Below are 14,032 nucleotides of genomic sequence, written 5' to 3'. Positions count from 1 at the left end.
CTAAACCAAAGCAAGCGGACTTTTGGTTCACACAGAGGTCATATGTATAACTTCTCTCTGCAGATATTTTAATTGCATCTCTGCTTTATCAGGTGAGTGCACACATTGAGCATGGGAGAGGAATACAGTGCATCACTTGGGTACTGAGTTGTATCAGCTATGCATAAATCCGTCAAGACTTTAGTGTGTAAATGTAATTCTAAGCATGTCTATTGTACCACAAAGGTATTTCTGTAAATGTTTTTTATGTCTACTGGAGTAAATACTGGGGTAGCTGTAGCTCAGGAGGTAGACCAGGTCACCTACTAATCAGAAGGCTGGTGGTGCTCCAATCTCCAATTCCCTAACCCCAAGTTGCTCTTTGATGCATCCGTTGGAGTATGAATGCGTGTGAATGTTAGAAAGAAAGCACTTAAACAGGAAAAGCATAAAAAAGTGCTTGTGTGAATTGGTGAATGAGAGAAGTTCTGTAAAGTGCTTTGAGTGCTTAGAGTAGAAAAGTGCCATATAATAACCAGTCTATTTACCATATTCTAGAAACTTGTGAAAGGCTTTTTTCTATATGTCTCCATCAAAATGCTGCATGTACAAGGTAGATAATGCAGAAATTTTCGTAACTTTACTGCTTGATTTGCTAGCTAACTAACTGTAAATAAACTGGAAGGCTACATTTTGTTGTACTTTCTGACCATATGTAGATAAGATAAGATAAGATAAGATAGAACTTTATTAATCCCTCGGGTGGGTTCCTCTGGGAAATTCGATTTCCAAAAAAGCACAGCACCGACAGAAGTTACAGAGTTACAGAATATTATATATATATATATATATATATATATATACACACACACACACACACACACACACACATACACATATATATAAATACAGAGACAATATAAATAAAATATACGAAGGGGATAAATAGAATAAATAGGAATAAAAAATAAAAATACAAGTGAATTGCACATTTCAAGTATTGAGGTCTATTGCACTGTTGACTATTTACAAAAGTATTGCACAAAAGGTATTGCACAGTGAGGTGAAGAGGCACTACAGCTTAGTTGTTCCCCCCTCCTTTGTCCTCCTGTTTCCCCTCCCTCTCCCCTCCAGAGAGGAGTTAAACAGTCTGATGGCGTGTGGGACAAAGGAGTTTTTAAGTCTGTTAGTTCTTGTCTTTGGGAGAAGCAACCTGTCACTGAACAGACTCTTCTGGTTGTTAATGGCCGTGTGCAGAGGATGCCTGGCATTGTCCATAATGTCCATCAGTTTCTTTAATGTCCTTTTCTCTGCCACTGTCACCAGAGTGTCCAGCTTCATGCCGACCACAGAGCTAGCCTTCCTGATCAGTTTCTCCAGCCTGGATGAGATCTGGTATATTCAAGATATACCGCCTGAGCCAGTGCTCTGCAATTTTTCCTCATCTTGTCAGTGTTGGTAAGGTTAAGATTATAGCTTCACAATGTGGAGAAAACAGTGTTGTACAGAATGTTGAAACTATGTTGAGAGGACATACAAAATTACCTTAAGAAAGGAATGTGTTGTGATATGTTCAGTGTAAGACTCCCATGTCTGAATTTACTTTGGGTCTAAAGAGGCCAACTGAAATACAAAAGGTGAGACTTTATTACTGGCTATTAACAGAAAGGCCAAAATATCAAAGCCCAAAAGGTGAACAAATAAAAATCCAAAACATGAGACTGAGGGGTGCACACAGGGAATAGATACAGAGATGATAACATACACTGGGATAAAGAGTAATGATAGAGGGCTATTTTCACACAGTGCTGATTAGGAAAATGGAAATGTGTTGAAGAAGACCTCAAAGTAAAATACAGAATAAACAAGAGAAACACTAAACACAGAGACAATAAACTGACATCAACAAATACCAAGACAAAAGAATACTGGAAGCCAAAGACGTAAAAACAATAAGAAAAAGAAAGAAAACTAGTTTGAGACAGTGCAATGAGTGATTAGGAAAAGAAACACAGAACAAACTAAAATCAAGCGAATAACAAACTTAAATACAGAAAATGAAGATGCATAAACACCATGAATTCCCAAACACTGCTTGTCACATAAACAGGTAACCACAATTTCATGAACTCAGTGAAACTCTTCAAAATAACACAACAATGAAATCACAAACCAAAACAGAGGATTGCAAATTGGAAACTTCTTATTAGGACTTGGGCAGAAATCCAATAGTCCCAAAACCCAGAAGATTTAACAATCCATCCATTCACTTTCTTCTGATTGTCCAACAGGAGAGTGGTGCAGTGATCAGCAACGTTGCCTCACACAAGAAAGATGGTACTGGGTTTGACTTGGGCCTGTATGTGTGGAATCTGCATGTTCTGCATGGGTCCTTTCTCCAACCTGTACTTATTTAGCACATTCTGATTTAATTTAGTCACTTCATAAAATGTCAGTTTAAAATTAAGGACTTCACAAACCAGTTGAAGGATTTTAGCCTGTGCCATTGATTCATATGTTTCTTGACCTTTTCTTTAATGTCTTTTGAGACTAAATATAGAAGGTCTCAATGAGCCACTCACAATTTCTCAAAATCTAATTGTTCTTATTGGAATCACATTGGACTTTAATGAAATCTGCAGTGAAACCTAACAGACATCATTTCATTCCACCAGTAAATAAGAGGCACTGATGTCTCAGCTGGTTTGTTGTTTTTCTTCACTCCCCTGTAATGAAGCTGGCTGCTGCCGACCTCCAGTTTGTATAAACAGCACGACTCCCCTGATATTGGCATTAGCACCGATGGAGGTATTTAAACAGCCACAACATGAGGAGTCTCTGCAAGGAGTTCATTAACTGCAAAGAAAGGAGAAGCTGAATAATGAACTGGACCCTTTTTTAGTAGGGACAAGGAAGGGAGGAGCGGTTATATTGATGTTCCTCAATGATTAACGCTTCCAACTCGCTGGCCAGAGTTTTTCAATCTGCCCCGATTTCCATGGCAATTAGAGCTGGCCCTTCACCACAGGAGCCTCTGGCTTTATGAATCTAAAGTTTTATGCCTGGTTACATTGATCAGAGATATTTTGAAGGGTGGTGCACATGTGAACCATCTGCCCCACAGCCGTGGCAAAGAAACAGATAAGACGGGATTGCTCAGGTTTCTGCAGAGTCTGAGTTTCATGGTTGTTAATGCACAGAGAGGCCCTGTTATCTGCACCAGTCTCAGGGATGCCTGGGGACACCAGTCTTACCTCTGAGGGTGGAAAGACTGCTCTTTGTCTTGGCAACTGAAAGGTGTCAACACCTGTAGACCTAGATTAGGTCTTTATCTTAAAAAAATAGCTAAAAAAAAAAAAGAAAGAAAAAAAGTCAGCATTTGGATGTCCCCTGCTGTTGTGGCAGAGGCGTCATGTGGAATGAAAAAGCCAGGTTGCCGGTTTTCTATGAGAACCAGATTTCCAACTCCTACAGTGTAGGGAGGAGGGAGAGGGTGCAGGAGTGTAGCGGGTTACCCTTCTTGCCCCCAAAGCCATAAATCAAAATAAATTAAAGTCAGACTCCCACAGCACATATGGTAGCCACAGTAACAAGACTTTTCCAAACCAAGACTGTGCTTAATTGTATTTGTAAATCTATTACTAGATCATTTTAAACCAATGACATATTGAACCTAGCAGCATAATGTAAATTTAAAAAGAGTAAAAAACAAATTAGTTGAAAACATCTGTCGAGTTTTCAGATCAAAAATCCGGCAATAGAAAGAAGTATGTTTCTGATGAGTATGGGTATAAAATCCTGTACATATTTATGCAAAGTTTAAGCATGCAACTGATGCAATAGAAAGAAGTCAGTAGGTGTAAATTGTATCCACTTCTTTCAATATGTAAATCTAACAGAAAGGAGGGAAGTAAAAGCAAACCCACATGAGAAACTAACCTTCAAAATAAAGCAGGGAGCGAAGTGAAACTGGGACTGAAACTCACAGATGATAGTGACCTGGGAAGGCAGATGGTCAGGAAACACAAAGCAATCAAGAAATGTGGATCACAAAAATATGAGACCATCAATAATGAACTGTATATAAAGTCAAAGTTTCCAAGCCTGAAAAGCAGACACTGTGTGAAAGTGACATGCATTTTTTGTAATGTGGAATGGAGTGCTAGTGCTGGTGCAAAGATATAAACTAACGTTAGCAAACTGCATCAGATCACATCTGTATGTGTCGGCATAACTAAATTTTCTCTCTCTTTTTTTTTTCTTGCTTTTTTTTTTTTTTTTTTTACATATTTAGACAAACATTTCACTCTGTGAAACTGTACCCACAGATTTATACGAACACCAGCACAAACAAAGTTGGACTTAAATGTAGACTTTTTCAAATATGTTTAAAAACCAAACTGTTTCATATGGATCTTCATAATTTATAATCATTTTACATATACAAACAAATACTTAATAATTCTATCACTTGAATCTGTCATTGTGGAGGACTTATTTCTCTCGTGCAAAAATCTTCAACAAATCTAACCTTAGACAATGCTTACAAAGCTATCAATCGAAATATTTTTACAGTTACAGATAAACTGTTTTTGTTATTCTTGTATGGAAAGAAATGCCATAACTTCAAAATTTTACATATACATATCATTCTTAAATAAAAAGTAGCCTTGTCCTGTAAAAACAAATACCTTTGGTAGCTGTACAAGTGAGAGATTCCTCTGCAAACATTTTTTATCATCACCTATTTCTTATCAGGATAAAATATAGGACTGTTTGCAACCCCTACAATCTTCACCTCCCTTTTCTTTTTCTGCGCCATCTCCAGTGGCAGTAAATTCACTGTACATAGCGTGTACTGTCAATGTTAAGCCTCTTACTACTTTCACTCCCACAGTGGTCTTTTGTCTGAGCACTCCTAACTCCCATTTATTCATGTCTGATTTTTTTGCAGATAATTGTTAGTAACATCTCTGTTTAATTTGTGTTTCCACCAGAAAAAAAAGGTACATTTTTGGAATACCTGTGCAAGAATACACTACAAATATTGTCGCATTTTTTTCATGTGTTCAGATGTTTGATTTTAAATAACCTGCCAGATTGGAGCTTTTTGCTGTGGGATGACATGAAGTTAGTCTGTGACTTAGCTGAACAATCTTTCTTGTAAATGAACGCAATCTTCTTAGAAATGTGACAGTCAACATGCAGCTTAATCCTTAGCAGTATGCACAGGGCTACGAGTTAAGTGACAACAAAGAATCCGTCATCACCTCCATTTGACACAAGCTGCTGTAATGAGTTGATTTACATTCAAAAGCAATGGCTCTGTGGATCCATCTAATGAAACCTTTTGTGATGATGATTGGTTGGTTAAAGATCCCCGCCTAGTCACCTGTTCTCATGTTACTGAATAATTGTTACTAGATTTAAACATTTCCACAGATATCACACCATGATAGCACCATGTCCTACCTGCTGGGCGAGTTAGTTAGAGATTTTTTCCATGACATGACGAGAATTGCCCTTGACACAGAAAAATGGTGATTACTTCCATGCAAGCTTGAGGTCAATGACAAAACAGATGCGGTTCTAGGGAGTGGTCCAATGTAGAAGGATACTGGAAGCAATGTTCAAGAATATGACCTGGAGCTGAATATCTGCCATTGTTAAACATTGACGTGTTTTTGTTTTATGGGCAGAGTAAACCGCACATATTCATATACTAATTATTTAAAAATTTTCTTACATTTCTTTTCTTTTTTATACAAGGCATCTCAAGTCATGTTTCAATTAACAAAAAGCTTGTGATTGAGTGCTGGATCTGACTGAAACTGAAGAAAACTGCACACTCATATAAACTTGTAATTTGCAAGATACGCTTGCTGTATAAAGTACACTTTGAATTATGTTCATTTTGGACATTAAGATGTGATTTAGGTGATAAAGTAAGTAAGGAAGTATTTACTGAGACTTTAGATTAGCCCATTAAAACCGACGCATTGGTTTTAGGTCAAATTACCGTAACTCATAAACCGTTGGCGCAATCGCAAAATTCCAGCGGTTTCCAAAAGCGTCAACTTTGTGCTTTTTTTTCCAGTGATGTTAGGGTCATTATGCTAATCCCAGGAAGGGGAGATACGTAAATTACATAGAAAACAACACAGCACATAGCAAAAACTAAAAAACATGGCAAAAAGAGCCCAAATGTAGGTGCCGCTGTAGCTCACTGGATCAGCAGACGACCATATGGTGTATGGCTGAGAGCCCAAACAAAAGAGCCCAAATGTCTGTTTTCTGTAAATTTTCATCACACTCACTCATTCGCAGGCTGCTGGGACACCGTATCATAATGACCCTAACATCACAGAAAAGCACAGAGTCACTGCTTTCAGGAACTGTTGGAAATGAGCAAATTGTTCAGGATTAAGAGAGTTACAGATGTTGAAAAAAACGTTGCAAAACACCTGTCTGACCCCAGTGACAGGTGGGTAAAAATCTTTAAATCAATATACTACACAATCAAAATAGTTGCTAGGGGTAAAACAAGTGGTATTGTTTTGATTTCATGTATTCACCGTATTGAGTTTAGCTTCTTTATTATTTACTGTTTTACTTTTCTGTCAAAAAAGCCAACAAGACAGATCACATTCATACAAACCTGACTGCATTCATAGACACATTTAATCCCAGATTAAATTCTCGTGCTTTGTTCTTTGTCACAAACCTAAAGAACAGGTCACTCCAGCAAGGGTTTTATTTTAGTTTCTTTATCACAGTAGTTGCACATCCCTTCTGTTTCACTGAAGTTTCTGATGTGATGTGCAACAAGCAACTGATTTAAACAATACCTAAGTCAACACTAATGCATTCTGTCTTCTTCAATCTATTCCAAAGAAGCACAAAAAGACACACACACAAAAGTTTAAAAATTCCTTTGTGCTCTGCTTGATCTTCAGAAACAAAAGTAAACTAATGGTACCCCCCTTTTTGTAAATGGGAGCTGAAATCTGATACAAGAGTCCCAAAGCCAGATCTGAGTCTAAAGACTAGAGCCTCATTAGCAATCTATCTTTGCGGCATTGAGGAAAACCACACACACGCACACACAAAGTGGCTTTGTTTTTGGGCAGGGGTTGATATGCTGAAGCGGGGCCCCTGAGCTCAGAGAGACAGCAAGGACTGAAAGCAGAGACTTCAAAAGTAGCCAGTGTTCACCTTTAGAAAAGACAGATGACTCCTTGTTCAGCATAAGGACCAATCAGAGCATTTTAGTGATTCCCCTAAACTGCTATCCTGATTAACTCAAGCATCTACATCTACAAAGTTGTTTATTGAGATAATAATATTTTTATGTGTGACGATTGGAGGCCATCTAGATTTTAAAAGCTTTTTATTTGTTTGTCAAATAAGTAGGGGACTTCAGCGTGGGGGTTTCAGGGGAAGTTTGTCTTTCTACCAGCTGTTGGTTTCAGTGTCTGTTATGCATGTTGACTTTGGGAAAATTTGAATGGAAGGAAAAGTGGATGACGCAAAAAAGAGGAAGTTAAATCAGGAGGAAAGAGAGCAACATGCTCAACGAAAAAAAAATCATTGATTACATATATGTTTTACAGCACTATTATCGCTGCAGTATTTATGTTTTGCACCATCGATATATGGACATTTGCCATATGAAACCATGTAGAAACTGTGCATGTCTATCACAATTATACGTGTTTGGGAAAACCTGGAGTTAACACAGCTTTTCTTTGTTTCACTTGGTCTGCTGTAATAGCCAACATTTTTTCCACCTGTTGGAAAAATATTCAGAGGAAAGCAGGTTGCAAGAAAGGCGACATCTTCTATCTGTTGCAGTGGGAGCAATGACTTGTCATTTTGCCTCACTTTCACAAAAAATAGCAAGCACATGAATATGCAAGGTATTTTAGGCATGTACAACTGTAGGACACTCTAAAGCCAAGACACACTGGACAGATTACATGTCACAGATGACCTGCGAACACCATAGTCTGGGAGAACCAGCAGCAGGACTTGGTGGGTGGATGGATGAATGAATGGAATTATCTTTAGGTACTTGGTGTTCCAACAGTGAGCAAAATGCATTGAATCAGTCCATATGCTGCATATAATGTATAGATGTCACCGCCATGATGTCACTCATTGGTTAGAAAACTGCTATTATGATGCCTTGAACAGAGCATTTTTGGCCTAAGCCATCTTGCTGTTTTGAATCCAAACATGATGAGCGTGAGTGGAATCTGACTGAGAAAATTAGGAACTTGTAACCCTGACTATAATCATGTTTGTTGAGACCATATATCAAGATCACTTACAACCACATGAGTTGCCCTCTAATGGCCTTTGGCAAAAATGCAGGTTAAAGGCTCCAAATTCACTATGTCCCAATTCAGTTGCTGCATCCTTCGAAGGCCACATTTAAAGGCCGATTACATCACAGCCAGATGACGAAGGCTGTCTCAATTCAAAGGCTGCTCCAAATGTGGCTGACAAATGCGTCCTTCTTTTCCCCGAATTTGTAGGTTCGGTGTATTCTTCATGGCCCAACCTATCCCAGAATTCATAGCGTGGCCCAGCCAATTCCAGTTTCCAACAATGGCAGCAGCTACTTAGTTCTACTTTGACTCTTACTACTCTTTTCAATACTTTATTAATTAAATTATTATTCATAATATTTGTATAATAATATAAAAATACTTTTAAACACAGCAATAGCAAATTAGTGCAGCTAAAGAGTTTGAAATATTACTCTTTCTGGGTCACAAAATAAACTTTCAACATATTTTGAGGCGAGAATGTAGGTGTGTCAATTTCAAATATCTGCTCGGTTTTATCAAGATATCACATATTCACACTTCCAGCCTTCTTGGTCTTTAGTGGACCCGGCCCACGTAGACCACGAAGGCTGGGTCCTCCGAAGGATGCAGCCCTTGAATTGGGACACAGCCATCGTTTATACAATGTATGATTTATTAGATAAACCCTGACTCATATATAAATATAAATTCAGCCACATTAGTTGGACTCTATACTGAAGAACTTAGATTTGCGCAAGATCAGAAAGTAAACATTGCAACAAATCATAAGAGCATGTGACCTCTGTGTAGTGTTCTGCAAGTTCAGCAGCATTTTATACAATGGACTCGGACTACAGGGAACAGTTGTGACGTGTTGGAAAAGAACTGTTCAGGCAGAGCAGGTGCATCCTAGTTCTTCAGGAAGTGTTTAACTACTGGCCCTGCACACTCTCTCACACTCAAGCACACGAGCAGAAGCAGTTCTGGGAAGCAAAACCTAAAAGTGCACGTTCCATCAACACCTATTATTACCACTTGCATAGCTGTTTTTTCCCCTAACCTTAGCAATACTGCCTGGAGAATTACACGTGACATATTGTGGCATGTGACATTTTAAGGGTTGGGTCTGTATTCCCATTCTGATCTGCTGCTTTAAATCCCAGTCTGGGAATGGTGACAAAATATCTATTCCTGTTTGATTCCTTCTGTCTCGTTTTGATGGGTGCTGCTGCTGATAAGGCTACTTTAAATTTGGCATGAAGCATATTAAGACATTCACATGTAAGAGCTGACAGCATATCTTTTTCTAAAACATCCTGAGATATGATGAACTTTATGGAACCTTAGGACTAAATTCAGTCATTACTAAAAGAGCAGAAGCGAGAAAAAGGTAGTATAACACAGTTAAAAGGTGATAAGAGCTGTAAGCGTTTCTAGGATGTAAACAAATCACTTCCTGATGGCTACAAGGAAATGAGGGCACTGCAATGGAAATTAACAGGCACTGCAGATTAGATCCCTTGTATGTTTTTAGCTTTAGATATTTGCAAGTCCTTCCAGTCTTGGAAAGTGACGCAAGTAGGCTAATTTACTCAACAGTAAAGGTTCTATTTCTATTTCGAGAAGCCCTACACTTATTATTCATCACAAGTGAAATATCATGCAGTTATTTGATGTCTGAAAAGTGTTTACATGTCACATTCGAAGCAAGTGAAGTCACCATTCTCGCATAAACATCTCCATAATCTGTGTGATAAATAGCCTTTGGTAGAGTTATAGCTATGTTTGAGGGGGGGGGTTATGTTTTAGGCAGACATACAAGTAAATGATTAGTTACGTCTCCACCTTAATCAGTGTTGTACTTCTATAACAAAGGCCTTGATTTTAGTACTTTTATACACATGTTTATTTTGATGTTTTGTGTATTCTAAAGTCAATTCAGTTTTCAGATGACTATAATTTAAAATTTAGGATGTTTTTATTGAAGTCCGATAACAACTGGTATGTGAATAGCTTTTCAATTTTTAATCTTAAGCACTAATACAACTACTAAAGTTTTGCTTTAAATGTTTTCGCTTTTTTTAAACCAGGTCTATGTTTTAAAATTGTAATATTAATATTTCTACTTAAAGCTGCATTTTACAAAATTGGGCCACTAGGGGGCAGAAAAGCATAAAAACATAATAAAAATAAAAACTGCCCCTTTGTTTCCCACAGAGGATGGATCCACATAATTGATTTAGCATGAATGTTACTTGGATGGGCTTCCTGACACAACTCTCCAATTAGCTTCCTAGTATCCTACCACAATGGGTACACAAGCTTGTTTTCCTTTGAGGCTAGCTTTCTGTCTTATCCCAGTCTTATGCTGCGTTCCACATACCTTGGAAATCTAATGAAAAGAAAAACAGGATTTCTTTTGATTCTTAGCACGGTAGAGCCATTCAGGTGTATTAGCAATGCAGTATAATACTTATATTTTTGGCTTAAAAACACAGCTGCAGCACATTCATGAACAGAGCCTTGTCGGTGGTTTGTGTATGACTTATGTAGTTCACAAATAAACAACAGTGGCAGTACAGTTCAAAGGTTTTACAGTTTTACTGATGTTGACATCCAATACCATCTTGTATTGTTAGCTCAGGGTTCTTGGGGCTGCTCTGACTTTCCAAATGGGAAACTGAGGGATAGTTCCACATTCGAATTCTGCCCGTGAACCCACAAATTCATCTTAGGAATGCACCATCAAACTAAGGATCTTACTGCGAATTATACTTCTGCATCTGCATCATAACTTGCGCCATAAATGGAACCCCATTTTAACCCTATGCCACAACCTTCTACGTAACCTGACGTGCACCTCCTGAGAAACTACACGTATGGTTAACTCATACCACAAAAACTTGACATGGAATTCTTCCGGTTACTACATAAGTCTCAGTACAGTTTTTCATGCGTCAGGTGAAAGTGTTAACTTCCTGCTGGCTACAAGAAAATATGGACGATGCGACTATCAGTGTAGGCTTTGTAAAATCAGTCTAGGTAACATGTCAGCAAACATGTGAGCAATAGGTAACTGTAATAATAATAATAATAATAATAATAATAATAATAATAATAATAATAATAATAATAATGGATTGGATTTATATAGCGCTTTTTCAAGGCACCCAAAGCGCTTTACAATGCCACTATTCATTCACTCTCGCATTCACACACTGGTGGAGGCAAGCTACGGTTGTAGCCACAGCTGCCCTGGGGCAGACTGACAGAAGCGAGGCTGCCATATCGTGCCATCGGCCCATCTGGTAGTGTAGTATTGTAGGTTTTAACCAAGCTACTATACTTTAGTAACACAGAGAAAGAGCAGAAAGGGTTTTTAAAACACGGGGTTAATGTTTACTATTTACTATAAATTTGTCTTGCAAGAAATGAGAAAAGTCTCACTTCCTGTTAAAGATAGAAGGAAAAAAAAGATACAAATTTAACAGCATTGAGTTACAGTATTAAGTCCAAGGATTTTTAAAGTAATCAAATGCAGTTTTTTATATTAATAATCCTATTCATATTTTCATACAAATTAATAATCTGTTGCATGTAATATGAGCAGTATTACAACAGCATTTTGCCCTCCAGCATCAGTTGTTGCAAATGCCTGGATGGATGCTGCTGTTCTATTTCTGCAGTGAGAGCAGTGAGAAAATGTGGGTTTGTTTAGCTGCTACGCAGTTGCCCTCAGCTGTCCCATCACTCAGCAGGGGAGGAGGTGCAGGCGTACCCCAGTTCCTCCCATTTTTTTTCTGTTCTCAACCCCCACTTTTCTCTTTACACTCTCAAATGGTCTCATAGACAAGCGCAGGCTAGACGAGTCAACTAGGTCAACCTCCAGCTAATAAACTCCCGTGTGTCTGTTGAGACAGTGGGACAAATGGGCCCTACTTAAAACCAGACACAAACAAAGGCCTTCACATCCAATGAAGACCTTACCCCACTTGCATCCCAATGAAGCCAGAGGGGAGGGAAATGCACTTTTCCACATAGTTCCTATGCTTGCTGACCAGGAAGCAAAATACCTCACCCAATAACCTCCAGTTGCATAACAGCAGCCTGTTTGTGATAACAATGGAAAGAAATTTTAATCTGTTTTTGTAGACATACCTGTGCACAATGTGCACAAGTAATGAAAAATGACTTCCCTCCCCCTGTGCTGCTGATTGATTGCATGTGGTCCTCCTAAATGAAAGCCTGAATTATTCAAGCAGGTCAGACTATATCCATTTCCTGTTCAATCACATAGTTTGATGGGTATTTAGGAATTGCTGAATATATCACTAAAGAGCAATTAAGCTTTTTTGAGAAGTATCGCACTAGAAATAGACAGCTACCATATCTTTAGAAAAAAGCACTGCATTGCACTTCCCGCAATTTCTTCTGTTATATAAAAATACAAGTAATGGTAAAAGTCTATAGACTCAGAGTCACAAGCAAGACTCAGTTACACTTTAAGCTAAATACTAGTAAAGGGGGGAAAAAGACTTATACTGGCAAAGTATTTCGAGCTGATTTAGCTAGTTTTATTTGAGTAAAACTGTAGAAGTGTTCTACCTTTAGGTATCTGATGAGTTGTATTATTTGTAAATTTCATGCTTCTTGTTTAATCAGTTGTGCATATACATTACAGCCATTTTACTCATCTGGCAGAAACAGATCCCGACTCTCCCCTGTCTACATTGGTGGGACTGATGAGAAATAGTCACATCCTACAACTATCTGGAAGTTCAACTGGATCACAAGTTGAAGTGGTCTGCCTACCAAAAGGGTCTGAGTCGGCTTTACTTTCTACAAAGGCTCAGATCCTTCAATGTATGCAGCAAGCTGCTCTAAATGTTTTATCGTCTGTTGCTGCGAGCACCATCTTCTTTGCCGTGGCATGCTAGCATGCAGCCATCAAAGCAAAGGAGGCAAACAGACTGAACAGGTTCCTTCAACGTTGCTGTCTGAGCGAAAGTTACAGGAGGTCGTTCCTTCCTGCAGCTATCAGTCTCTTTAAGTCATCCACATGGGTCAGATCCACACATGTGGAACAGAATTAATCACACCTCAGTGCACCCTGTCACTTTTGTACACCACGACATATATTTGCACATATACATGTCCTTTTATATTTATATGTATATTTGTATTTTATTCCTATATCTCTATATTTATCTATTTATTTTAATAATTATCTATCATAACTCAGTTTCTACTCTTATTTTATATGCATGCTTGCTGTTTGTTGCATATTTGTTGCTATGATAACTCCGTCAGACGTTTTTCTGATTCAGATTTACATGCTCTGTATTTTACATCATAAATGTTTCATTATTCAAATTTATAGACTTTCATCATTTTCTTTACTTTTTAAAAACTTTTATTTTCAGTGTTCCCTTTATTGTATGCCATTATTACACATTAACAGAAAAACATTAATGCATTTGCTAGCAAGTAAATGCATTAATGCAGTATCAGTGTTGATTAGTTAGTTGTGTAGATTAGTCCAGTTGATTGTAATACATGACCGTATTTTTGTATGTGTAGTGAAAGAGGAACAAAATGCTGAATTAAAAATCAGCAAATCCAACAAATAGCAAACATTATTAAACGGTGATAACTCCAAAATAAAATGTCCAAATGATGAAAACTAATTCATATACAAAACCGGAAAAGAAACAAACGAATGCTTATTACTAACGTTT

The sequence above is a fragment of the Rhamphochromis sp. 'chilingali' genome (assembly GCF_963969265.1).
Source record: "Rhamphochromis sp. 'chilingali' genome assembly, chromosome: 11".
Classification (NCBI taxonomy): Eukaryota; Metazoa; Chordata; class Actinopteri; order Cichliformes; family Cichlidae; genus Rhamphochromis; species Rhamphochromis sp. 'chilingali'.
The sequence above is the reverse complement of the archived record's forward strand: the minus strand, read 5'-3'. Positions refer to the sequence as shown.